The 12,273-nt window shown below is 37.4% G+C and overlaps 1 protein-coding gene across 5 annotated transcripts in view; it reads left to right on the top strand.

Moving 5' to 3' along the window:
- Nucleotides 1-12,273, top strand: part of GPC5 (glypican 5) — a 1,399,440-nt gene that overhangs the window by 154,440 nt on the left and 1,232,727 nt on the right. The gene's annotated exons all lie outside the window — the stretch shown is intronic.

Below are 12,273 nucleotides of genomic sequence, written 5' to 3'. Positions count from 1 at the left end.
TGCCCACAACCATCACTTCTTTTCAAATGTTATTGGATAGATTAGTACAATAGGGCAAATAAAAGAAGTAAAACTATATAAATGGAAAGGAAGAAACAAAACAATTATTATTCAGTGATATTATTCTTTAAATTTCATAATAATTTACATATTTGAACAATTAGTAAGTGAATTTCACCAAAGCTGGGGACATAAAAATCAATATTAAAACATCATTTCGATATACCAACAATAAAGTTTACTAACAATATGAACTCAAATTGAAATATACTACTAATAAAATGAAATTCCAAAGAGAGATGCTATTCATAATAGCATCAACAATATCAAATACCTAAGATAGATAAAACTGCTATAACAGGATAGTGAACTATAATGGAAGAAAAAAAATTATAAACTCAAAGCAATCCTAATCAAAAATTTGTCAGGTACTTTTTTTTTTGATAGAAATTGAAATGCTGATTCCAAAATTAATATGCAAATGAAAACAGACAAGAATAGGGAAGAGGATAGCTGAGACTCTTTTGAAGAACGACTTGGGAAGACTTACACTCTCTGATACCAAGACTTTATAGAGGTACAGTCCATAACATAAGGTACCATTGGTGTCCAGTGGGATGGAAAACAGACTGCAGAAACATATCAATAAACACAGAAAAACTAAAGATTCTTTTCTGTCTTAATAAAAGTTGCTGATTCAGTTGGACAATTCAGAGGAGAAAATGAAATTTGACACTTATCCACATAAAAAAACTATGTAAAATACTAGTTTAAATATAAAAGGTAAAATATTTATGAATATTTTCATAAGTATAGATTAAACAAGACAGAAGCCATTAAGAGAAAACTAAAAAGAGAAAACTAAAAATTTGGACTACATAAAAACTAAGAACTTCTGTTGTAAAGACTTCAATAGAGAATGAGAGGTAAGTTACAGATGGAAGTATGTTTGCAACACATATATTTTTAAAAAGGCCAAAAAAAAAAATAAGGCAAGAAACTTGAGCAGGCAGTCTACAAAGATGAATATCCAAATGGCCAATAAACCTATAAAAGTTGTTCACCTTCACAAGATTGACAATAGTAAATTTTGGCAAAGATGGTGAATGCTCATATTGTACTGGTGGGAATGTAGATTAGCACAATCATTTTGGAAACAAGTTTACTAGTATTGAGCATCTGGATACTCTAACCTCATGGTTCTGCCTCTGAGTACATATCCAACAGAAACACATAAACAGGAAAACCAAGAGCAATGTAGATGAATGTTCATAACAACGTCTGTGATAGTCAGAAGATAGAGACAGTCAGATGCCCATCAGTACTAAAACAAATGATACAGTGTAGTCTACTCATACCATGAAACACGTGTAGCAATGAGTATGAATAAATAGTTACCCCTGAAAACATGGATGAATCTTAAAATTATCATGTTGAGTAGAAGGAACTTAAGACTATGGTATGATTCTATCAATATGAAGTTAAAAAATATGCAGTAATATTATGTATGGTGTTTGAGTTAGATGTTTGGGACAGAAAGAGGGGTTATAATAAGAAGGGCTACAAATAAAGCTTCTGGAACGTGGTAACACTCTTTCCATGAGTCCTTATGCGAGCTGTACACTATTTGTGTATGTGTTACATGTGTATTTCTTTTGAGAGAGGAGCATACACACCCAAGTGAGGTGGGGAGGGGCAGAGGGAGAGGGAGTGAGAATCTTCAGCAGGCTGCACACCCAGCATGGAGCTCGATGATGCGGGGCTCAATCTCAGGACCCTGATATCACAGCTTGAGCTGAAACCAACAGTTGGATGCTTAACCGACTGAGCCATCAGGCGCCCTTGGGTGTGTGTTATGTTTTTAAAAGTTAAAGAGACTACATACAGAATTCAGAGTTGAGCTCTATTGAGGTCATTTTTCTTTCCACATTTTGAGGTCATTTTTTAAGTATTATTTTTACTATATATTATTTTTATTTAAAGATTACTTTGCCATATTGATATGTTAGGACATGAAAACCTGAAGTAAATTTTGAAAAAAAAAAAAAAAGATGATATAGTCTTCTTTAAAAAAATCTTATCCAAGATGGTCTGCTTCTATTGTCTTTCCTTCAAGATTAAATTAATTGATGACTCTGTTTTAAAAGTGATGGACAAACGACTTCCTGGCTTATAGTAGAGTCCAGTTTTATCAGTTTTATTTAGATAATGTGACTATTAATTAGATGATGTTTTGAAGATTTTGTTTTGTTTTGTTGTTGTTAGAGAGAGCGAGAACATGTAAGCAAGGAATGGGGCAGAGAATCTCAAGTAGACTCTACACTAAGCATGGGAGCCTGAGGATGAGGGGCTTAACCTCAGGACCCCGAGGTCATGACCTGAGCTAAAATCAAGAGTTGGACACACTTAACTGACTAAGCCACTCAGATGCCCCTAGTTTGATGTTTTTAAATGGAAATATTTGGTAGATATATAAACTTATAAATAAAAATGGAGATGAATGGGACACCTGGGTGGCTCAGTTGGTTAAACAACTGCCTTCAGCTCAGGTCATGATCCTGGAGTCCCAGGATTGAGTCCCGCATAGGGCTCCCAGCTCTATGGGGAGTCTGCTTCTCCCTCTGACCTTCTCCCCTCTCATGCTTTCTCTCTCTCTCTCTCTCTCTCTATCTTTCTCTAATAAATAAATAAATAAATAAATAAATCTTTTAAAAAATGGAGATAATAATTTAAAAAAAATGGAGATGAATGGGGCGTTTGGGTGGCTCAGAGGGTTAAGCCTCTGCCTTCAGTTCAGGTCATGATCTCAGGGTCCTGGGATCGAGCCCCACATTGGGCTCTCTGCTCAGTGGGGAGCCTGCTTCTCCCTCTCTCTCTGTCTGCTGCTCTGCCTACTTGTGATCTCTGTCTGTCAAATAAATAAATAAAATCTTTAAAAACATGCAAATGAATTTAGGGGAACAGTCTAGGTATACTAGATATGTAAGAAGAAACTTTGATAGCAACAAAACTCAAACTTAACATCTGTAATAGCAACATGCTGAAATCAGAGAGGTCCCAGAAATTTCTAATATGTTTCAATAGATTTTGCACAAGAAATTTGATTTTCCAAGCTGCTGCAATAATGTATACCTACTGGTAACTCATTGTTATACTAAACGACTCATTTCAATTTTTTGTATTCCTTGCTATTTTTAGGTTGGTCTATTGATGTGTTCGTCAGTAAAAAGGTTGGCAATTAACATTTTAGGCCACTTATAATGTTATTTGAAAGTGAAATGAGTTATTTACAGATAGCCCTTGCTTCAGGATCATTTAATACACAACATATAAATATACAACTAAACTGAGGGTTATTTTTAAAAAAATATCTTCTTGTAAGCAATAGAGTTTCTTAGCATCTGCTTAAAATATCTAATTGTAGATTTTTTTCAAGTGCACATTTGTGCATAGAATAATATTAAAATGAAACAGTAATAATAAGGTGTGTTCGTATTGATCTCATTGTATAATATACCTTTCTAGGAGTACGTGGGTGGCTCAGTTGGTTAAACATCTGATTCTTGATTTCTTCCCAGGTCATGATCTCAGGGTTGTGAGATCGAGCCCCCCATCAGACTCCATACTCAGCTTCTCTCTCTCTAAAAAAATTGCAAAAACCCCTTGTCTTCTTATTTAAGAAAATAAACAACTCATCAGAATAGTTTGCTGGAGGAACTGTCCTTCTCATTCAAGTCGATCTCCCCTGCTTCCTTCCTTCTTTCTTCTGACATTTAGACAGTCATCCAGGAGATAGTTTTCATGTGGCTTCTTTCTTATCTTTCTTTTATGAGACACTTTACAGACTCTTATAGCACTCACTGATATTTCTTGCTATAATCCTGATATCACTTTTTTGAAATGTTATCATTTTATTATTTGCTTTTTTTTATTTTTTAAACGAAGGCTCTTTTCCTAATGAGGTTATAAATTTCTGAAAGCAGGAACTGCCTTTTCTTGTTTCCTCACCTGTCAAGGGACACAGAATGTACTCAAGACCACATCAAAGATGGGGCGCCTGGGTGGCTCAGTGGGTTAGACCGCTGCCTTTGGCTTGGGTCATGATCCCAGGGTCCTGGGATCAAGTCCTGCATCGGGCTCTCTGCTCAGCAGGGAGCGTGCTTCCCTCTCTCTCTCTCTCTGCCTGCCTCTCTGTCTCCTTGTGATCTCTGTCTGTCAAATAAACAAATGAAATCTTTAAAAAAAAAAAAAAAGACCACATCAAAGAGAGTTGTATGGTTAAAGATTGAAGCTTATATGAGTCAAGTCCCGCACTTTGGGGAGATTATTGTTTACATACTTTCTCCTGCATTGTGTGTTATTCTTGCCATATTGCTATTGAAGTAATGAGATTTATAATTCAGTACTCCCAATGTGGAAGCTCACAATGGGAAATTACAAAGAACAGCTTCAAATCAGCTTCAATATAGGTTGCACAGCCAAACCACCACAGATCAACTCTGGTACCTTTCGCAGAGTGTATTTGCAAGGCTAACCCACTGGTGGATACGGGCAACACTGGGGTAACCCTCCCTTTTCTGAGAGAAGGAGAAACATCGTCTTATCCAGCAGTGCCTTGCATTTCCAGAGTGCTTAATGCTAATCATGCACCTCAAATCCACTCATACAGGCATAGTCAATATTCCAAAGCTTCAAATTTGCCTGTGGTCATTAGGATTAACTTTCCCACTTTTGGGGCCCTGCCAGGCTATATGTAGGAATATGGGGTTGTTCTGAAGGGCATACTTGTTAAGACCCCAAGTTTCTGGGGTCACGCTGCTCAGTACTGACTGTGTGGCCATGAGAAAGTTTCTTAAATGCTCTGAGCCTCATGTTCCATCTGTAAGTGGAGACTATTAATGATGTTGCCTTTTTTAGTAGGAGAGTTGGGACAAACTGAGGAGAAACCTTAACAATTCCCTTAACAAACCTTAAATAATTCCCTTCTTCCCATCTCCCTCCCCAGGTAGAAATGTACTCCCATACCCAGCAGGAAAGAAAGAATAGGTCAGAACACTTTATTTATTTATTTTTTGTTGTTTTTTTAAAAGATTTTACTTATTTGAGAGAGAAAGAGAGAATGCATAAGCCGGGGGCAAGGGCAGAAGGGGAAGAAGCAGAATCCCCCTGAGCAGGGAGCCTGATGTAGGACTCAGTCCCTTGAGACCCTGGGATCATGACCTGAGCCAAAGGCTGACACTTAACCGGTGGAGCCCCCAGGCTCCCAGGTGAAAACATTTTAACTTTTAAAATTCTGACTTGGAACACCTGGGTAGCTCCATAGGTCAAGCATTCAGCTCGATCATGATCTGGGGGTCCTAGGATGGAGCCCCGCTTTGGGCTGCAGGCTCAGCAGGGAGTCTGCTTGGGATTCTCTCTCCTCTCCTGCCCCTCCCTACTGCTCTCTCTCTCTCTCTCCCTCCAAAATAAAAAAAAATAAATCTTAAAAAAAAATTCTCCCTCAAAAAATTGAAATTTATAATACGGATCTTCAGCCATTCTTTCTGCCTGGCTTACATCCCTGAACAAGACGGTGTCTCTCCCTTCCCAAGTCAGAAGCTAGGCCTGTGCTCGTGATCTCTTCTCTCTCGGCATGCGTCACCTTCCTGTATCCTTCATCCCTTGTTTCCCTGTATTTTCAGTTTCTCTCGTTCCAGTTTGTCTCTCTTTTCAGCCTATAAAATATGCTTGAGGTTGCATTGGCCTCTGACCGCCATTTGAACAGCTGTTTCACTGTTTCCTCCCTTTTCCACCAAACTTAGAACAGTTTTACACTCTGTATGGGTTTTATTAGTATATTAATGTTAATAGCCAACTTGTTACAAGGGGGACGAGTAGACATTTTTCTCATTACCTCTTCAGCTCACCGGGTCTGACTCGTACATCCTCTTTACTGAATTGGCCCCGTCGGAGATCACCGGGGACCATCGGGGGATCCTACTTTCCAACTGGCTGACTTCTGTGCAGTATTTGATCCTTGACCATCTCTCCCTACTGTGGATAGCTCCTCAGGGGCTTCTTTTTCAATTGTAATATTTATGATAGCACTTTTCTAATCCTACCTTTAAAAAATTTTTTTTTTAATTTTATTATTTTTGTTTTTTTTAAAGATTTTATTTATTCATTTGACAGACAGAGATCACAAGTAGGCAGAGAGGCAGGCAGAGAGAGGGGGGGAAGCAGGCTCCCTGCTGAGTAGAGAGCCAGACACGGGGCTCGATCCCAGGACCCTGGGATCGTGACCTGAGCTGAAGGCAGAGGCTTTAACCCACTGAGCCACCCAGGTGTCCCCCCTCCTACCTTTTTAAAAGTTTTTTTTGACTCTTATTTCTCATCTTTAATTGTGTTGTATATCTTCAGGGTTTCATCTTTACCTCTCCTTGTTCTTTGTCTTTATATTCTCTCTTACCCTCTCTCTCAATGGTGTCATTTGATTATAACCTCCTGCCACTTACCAGTGTTCCAGTGACTTTACAGTCTGCATTTCTAGATCAGATCATCTATTTGCAACTCCAAGCACAACATGAAAGCAGCCACTGGATGTCTCATAAATATCTCAAATGAGCATCCTCAAGACGGCAGACCCGTCTCTTTTCCTCCCTTCTTCTGCTCTACACCAGGCCTTCATCCCTGCTCATTTGGACCATTGCAGTCATCTCTGAATTCATCTCACTACTTCACAGAATGAGAAGGGCTAGGAGGGAGAGGCTTGTTAATGCATGACTGATAATTTCTTCACAATTTCTCCACCGTGCAGAAAGTTACTGGTTGGTACCAATTGTCAATGGGACCAGAGTGGAATTTTTAGTCCCTTTCTCTTAGAGTCATCTGCATTATCTTGGATTTATTCAAGTTTGTAAGCCGCTTTACATAGATCCAGGCATATAGAAACCTTGTGGCTAGGAATACTATATTAGATAATTTATATAATTTGAATGTGTAAGCCAGTATTTCATGATTAGGTTTCAAGATGTGAAGATCCAAATTATTTCTTCAGTGAATATTAGAAATATTTTTATAGTTTTCCATGCTAAATTTTTATGAAAATTTATGAGCATCCTCTGTGAAGAGATTATATTAAATATTCTTCAGTCCTTTAGCATGTTACCTTAGGGTCTAATAATTTATTTTATAATATAAGTTATATTAAAAAATTTTAAAACCTCATTTTAAAAGTATTATTTCATATGCTTTTGAATTATGTAATTTATATATCTTACTAATTTCAGGATTTTGTTTAATAAACGTATGTATTTGATCCTTACTATCTCCAACTACCACTTATTTATGTGAGTCATGGATATACTTAGAAAAGGAGAAGAAAAATCACCGATTAGAAATTTGAATTATAAAATTACCTGGATATCAAATAAATATTAAGTATCAAGTAATATTTCCAAAGTATTTGAGAATGTTTTTTTACCTTTTTTTCCTATTATAAGTGATTTCTAGAATTGTGCAAAGTTTCCTTATCTTGGTCCATTTGGGCTGCAATAAGAAAATATCATAGACTGAGAAGCTTATAAACAACAGGAATTCATTTCTCACAGTTCTTGAGGTTGGCAAATCCTAGATCAAAGCACTGGCAGACTCTGTCTTGTGTAGGACCACCTTCTGGTCGTAGATGGTGCCTTATGTTCTCACATGATGAAAGTAGCTAGAGATTTCTCTGGGGCCTGTTCTATAAGGGCACTAATCTTATTCATAGAAGACTCTGCCTTCATGCCCTAATCACCTCACAAAGGCTCCCCCTCCAAATATCATTACATTGGGGGATTAGGTGTCAACATATGAATTTTGGGAGAAACCTGAACATTCAGACCATAGTAATTTTTCTTAGTAACGTTTGATTTCTCTACTGTTTATTAACAATTTATGGATCTAACTTGAAATATGAATATATAGGCACAGCTGGGTAGCTCAGTCAGGTAAGTATCTGCCTTCAGCTCAGGTTGTGATCCTGGGGTTCTGGAATCGAGTCCCCACGTGGGGGGGTCCCTGCTCAGCGGGGAGCCTGCTTCTCCCTCTCCCTCTGCCACTCCCCCTGCTAATGCTCTCTCTTGTTCTTACTCTTAAATAAATAAAATCTTTAAAAAAAGAAAAGAAAGAAAAATGAACATATAGGGTATGTTTTTCTGTATTTGTATCTTAAGGAAATGAAGGTTCATGGCTGTTTCCTTGTTTTGTTCCCTATGTCACAGCAATGACAGTATCACATGGTTATTTGGGTTCCATTCACCTACCATTTCTAAGAACAAGAGTTTATTGTACTGAATTATCCTGTCCTCTCTATAGTATGTTCATAAATTTAGTAGCAGTACTCTGTAGTAAATTAACTACAAAAAATATTGTTTTCTCAAGAACGGTAAAATTTTAGAGCAAAAATGCTGTCTGTCAGCATTTCTGTGTTATTTGTAACAAAATATACATTTATAAAGTAATTATAATTATTGTGTTGGGAATGTAAGCATTATTATAATGAAAGCAATAATGAATCTCCTTTATTTCAAAAACATCTCCAAGTTCTATTTTAAAGGAATTTAAATATATATGTTTGTGGAATAATATGACTAGTACTCTAAAACCTTCATTTTTGTCTACAAAGTAGTGTAATTTGATTACATTAGAAATGAAACACTCTAAATATTTATACATTTTGTCCTATACTAGTAATGAAATCTTCAGAACAGTAAAATAAAAGTACAGTTCTATAGATTTTCTTTCTTTTGACAGTGAATCTAGACATAGATATCTCACCCTGCACAAAAAGTTAATTTGAAATGGATTTCAGACCTAAATGGAAAATATAAAACTAAAACCTCCTGGAAGGTAACACAGGAGGAAACCTACATGATCTTGGACGTGGTGATTGATGACTTATTAGCTGCAACACCAAAGACAATGCCCATGAAGAAAATAATTGATAAGCTGGATAGCATTAATACTGCAGACAATGTCAAGAGAATGCACAAACAAGCCACAAACTGGGAGAAAATGTTTGCATAGCACATCTGATAAAGGACTATTACCCAAAATATACAAGGAGCTCCTACAACTCAACAATGAGAAAACAAAGACATTTTATTAAAAAAAAAAAAAATGGACCAATGACCTTAACAGAGACCTCACCAGAGAAGGTACACAAATAAGTATTTGAAAAGATTCTCCCCATCATATGTCATCAGAGAAGTGCAAATTAAAAAAAAAATAGTAAGATAATACTACACATCTTTTAGAATGATCAAAATCTGGACTACTGACAACACCAAATGCTTATGTGCATGTGGGACCACAGGACCCTCATGCATTGCCAGTGGGAACACAACATGGTTCAACTACTTTGGAAGACATGTGGCTTTATGTAAAACTAAATATACTCTTGTGATATGATTTAGCAGTCATGCTCCTTGATATTTTCCTAAAGGAGTTGAAAAAACTTACGTTCACACAAAACCTGCACACGGATATTTACAGCAGCTTAATTTTAATCACCAGAACTTGGAAGCAACAAATATGTCCTTTTGTAGGCAAGTGGATAAATAAACTGTGGTCCATTCAAACAGTGGAATAAAAGAAAGGTCTGGTCAACCCATGACAAGACATGGAGAAATCTTAAATGCATATTACTTAGTGGAAGGAAAGTGAGAGTAAAAAGGCTACAGACTTTATAATTCCAGTTATATGATATTCCAGAAAAGGCACAACTATGGAGATTTTATAAAGGTTCCTGGTTACCAGGTGTGAGGGCAAGAGAGAGATGAATGGGTGGAGTGCAGAGAAATTTTAGGGCAGTGAAAATACTGTGGATAATCCCATAATGATGGATACATATCGATATACATATGTCCAGGTGTGTAGAATGTATAATAACAAGGGTGAACTCGGGGATGGATTGTGATGATTGTGATTGTGATGGGTCATTGTGAGTTCATCACTTTTAGTGTCTGATGAGGACATTGGTGACAGGGGAGCTATGCATGGGGGAGGGGCAGTGGGTCAATGGGAAATATCTGTACCTTACTTTCCATTTTGCTGTGAACCTGAAACTGCACTAAAAAAAGTCTTTGAAAAATACTTGGGATAGAAAGAGGCAAGATTCTGGCAATAACCGAATACATTTTAAAGCATAATTTGGGTTCTGAAAACATAAAATATACCACTACTGCTTTTCCTAGGAATTTCACTTTACATGTTCCTTTGTTTTCTCCTCTTTGAAAACTTCGTTCCCTTTCTTTTTTAAAAATTTTTTTTCTTAATAAAATAGTTTTTTTTAAATTATGTTCAGTTAGCCAGAATATAGTACGCAACTAATGAATTGTTGAACATTGCAACTTCATTCCCTTTCTGTTCATTATTTCTTTTGCTTTTGCTTCCAACCCCCTGTATTAATCACCGATAGGCAGTTCTTCATCATTTTACAAACTATTTAAACTGTTAAACTAATTTTTATGATTCAGTCTCCCAAAAGTGAGATTCAGAACTTCCTTGGAGGTTTAAGCATGAACTCTGGAGTCAGAATGCTTGGAATCAAATCCTACCTGGTTACATGACTTGCATTATTTACCAAACCTCCCTCTGCCTTCCTTTCTCACCTAGACGGATGTGATGAGCATTCCATTGTAAATACTGACAAAAGTTCTAAGATCATTTCAATGTGGTTTTAATTTGAATCTCCCTGATGGCTAGTGATGATGAACATTTTTTCATGTGTCTGATAGCCATTTGTATGTCTTCATTGGAGAAGTGTCTGTTCATATCTTCTGCCCATTTTTTTGATACGATTGTCTGTTTTGTGTGTGTTGAGTTTGAGGAGTTCTTTATAGATCCTGGGTATCAACCTTTTGTCTGTACTGTCATTTGCAAATATCTTCTCCCATTCCGTGGGTTGCCTCTTTGTTTTCTTGACTGTTTCCTTTGCTGTGCAGAAGCTTTTGATTTTGATGAAGTCCCAAAAGTTCATTTTCGCTTTTGTTTCCTTTGCCTTTCGAGACATATCTTGAAAGAAGTTGCTGTGGCTGATATCGAAGAGATTACTGCCTATGTTCTCCTCTAGGATTCTGATGGATTCCTGTCTCACATTGAGGTTAGAATGGCCAAAATTAGCAAGACAGGAAACAACATGTGTTTGAGAGGATGTGGAGAAAGGGGAACCCTCTTACACTGTTGGTAGGAATGCAAGTTGGTGCAGCCTCTTTGGAGAACAGTGTGGAGATTCCTCAAGAAATTAAAAATAGAACTTCCCTATGACCCTGCCATTGCACTCCTGGGTATTTACCCCAAAGATACAGATGTAGTGAAAAGAAGGGCCATCTGTACCCCAATGTTTATAGCAGTAATGGCCATGGTCGCCAAACTGTGGAAAGAACCAAGATGCCCTTCAATGGACGAATGGATAAGGAAGATGTGGTCCATATACACTATGGAGTATTATGCCTCCATCAGAAAGGATGAATACCCAACTTTTGTAGCAACATGGACGGGACTGGAAGAGATTATGCTGAGTGAAATAAGTCAAGCAGAGAGAGTCAATTATCATATGGTTTCACTTATTTGTGGAGCATAACAAATAGCATTGAGGACAAGGGGAGTTAGAAAGGAGAAGGGAGTTGGGGGGAATTGGAAGGGGAGGTGAAGCATGAGAGACTATGGACTCTGAAAAACAATCTGAGGGTTTTGAAGTGGTGGGGGGTGGGGGGTCGGGGTGCCAGGTGGTGGGTATTATAGAGGGCACAGATTGCATGGAGCACTGGGTGTGGTGCAAAAATAATGAATACTGTTACGCTGAAAATTAAAAAAAAAAAAATTTCTAAGATCAGGTTCTTCCTGGCTGCCTTCTTTTTCTCCATCCCTTCGAAGTTTCTTTTTCTCTATGGGATTAAATCTTCAAACTGAATTTGGATTCTCAGTGCCCCTCCCCTTATCAGGGACCTTCCTGGCTTTATGAAATGAATAACTCTTCAAATTCTCAAACCAGATTGGACACAGTCGTCCAGTGATATGGAATATTTGTAATATGACATCTGTATAGATGACTTTTATCTTTATAAATGATTAGCCTTTTGTGTAGACCTGTTTTCCCACCACCTTGTGAGCCTGGCCTTATTTGATTTATTGTTCAAACGTGTTCTGACTCTTATCATATCTTTAGCCTTCTCTGCTGTAGAGTTCTAAGTATGCATCCCATCATAGCCTTCAAGTTCCTCACTTATAACTGTTGCTTTATTGTCTAGGCCC

The sequence above is a fragment of the Mustela erminea genome, chromosome 15, assembly GCF_009829155.1.
Source record: "Mustela erminea isolate mMusErm1 chromosome 15, mMusErm1.Pri, whole genome shotgun sequence".
NCBI lineage: Eukaryota > Metazoa > Chordata > Mammalia > Carnivora > Mustelidae > Mustela > Mustela erminea.
The sequence above is the reverse complement of the archived record's forward strand: the minus strand, read 5'-3'. Positions and strand labels throughout refer to the sequence as shown.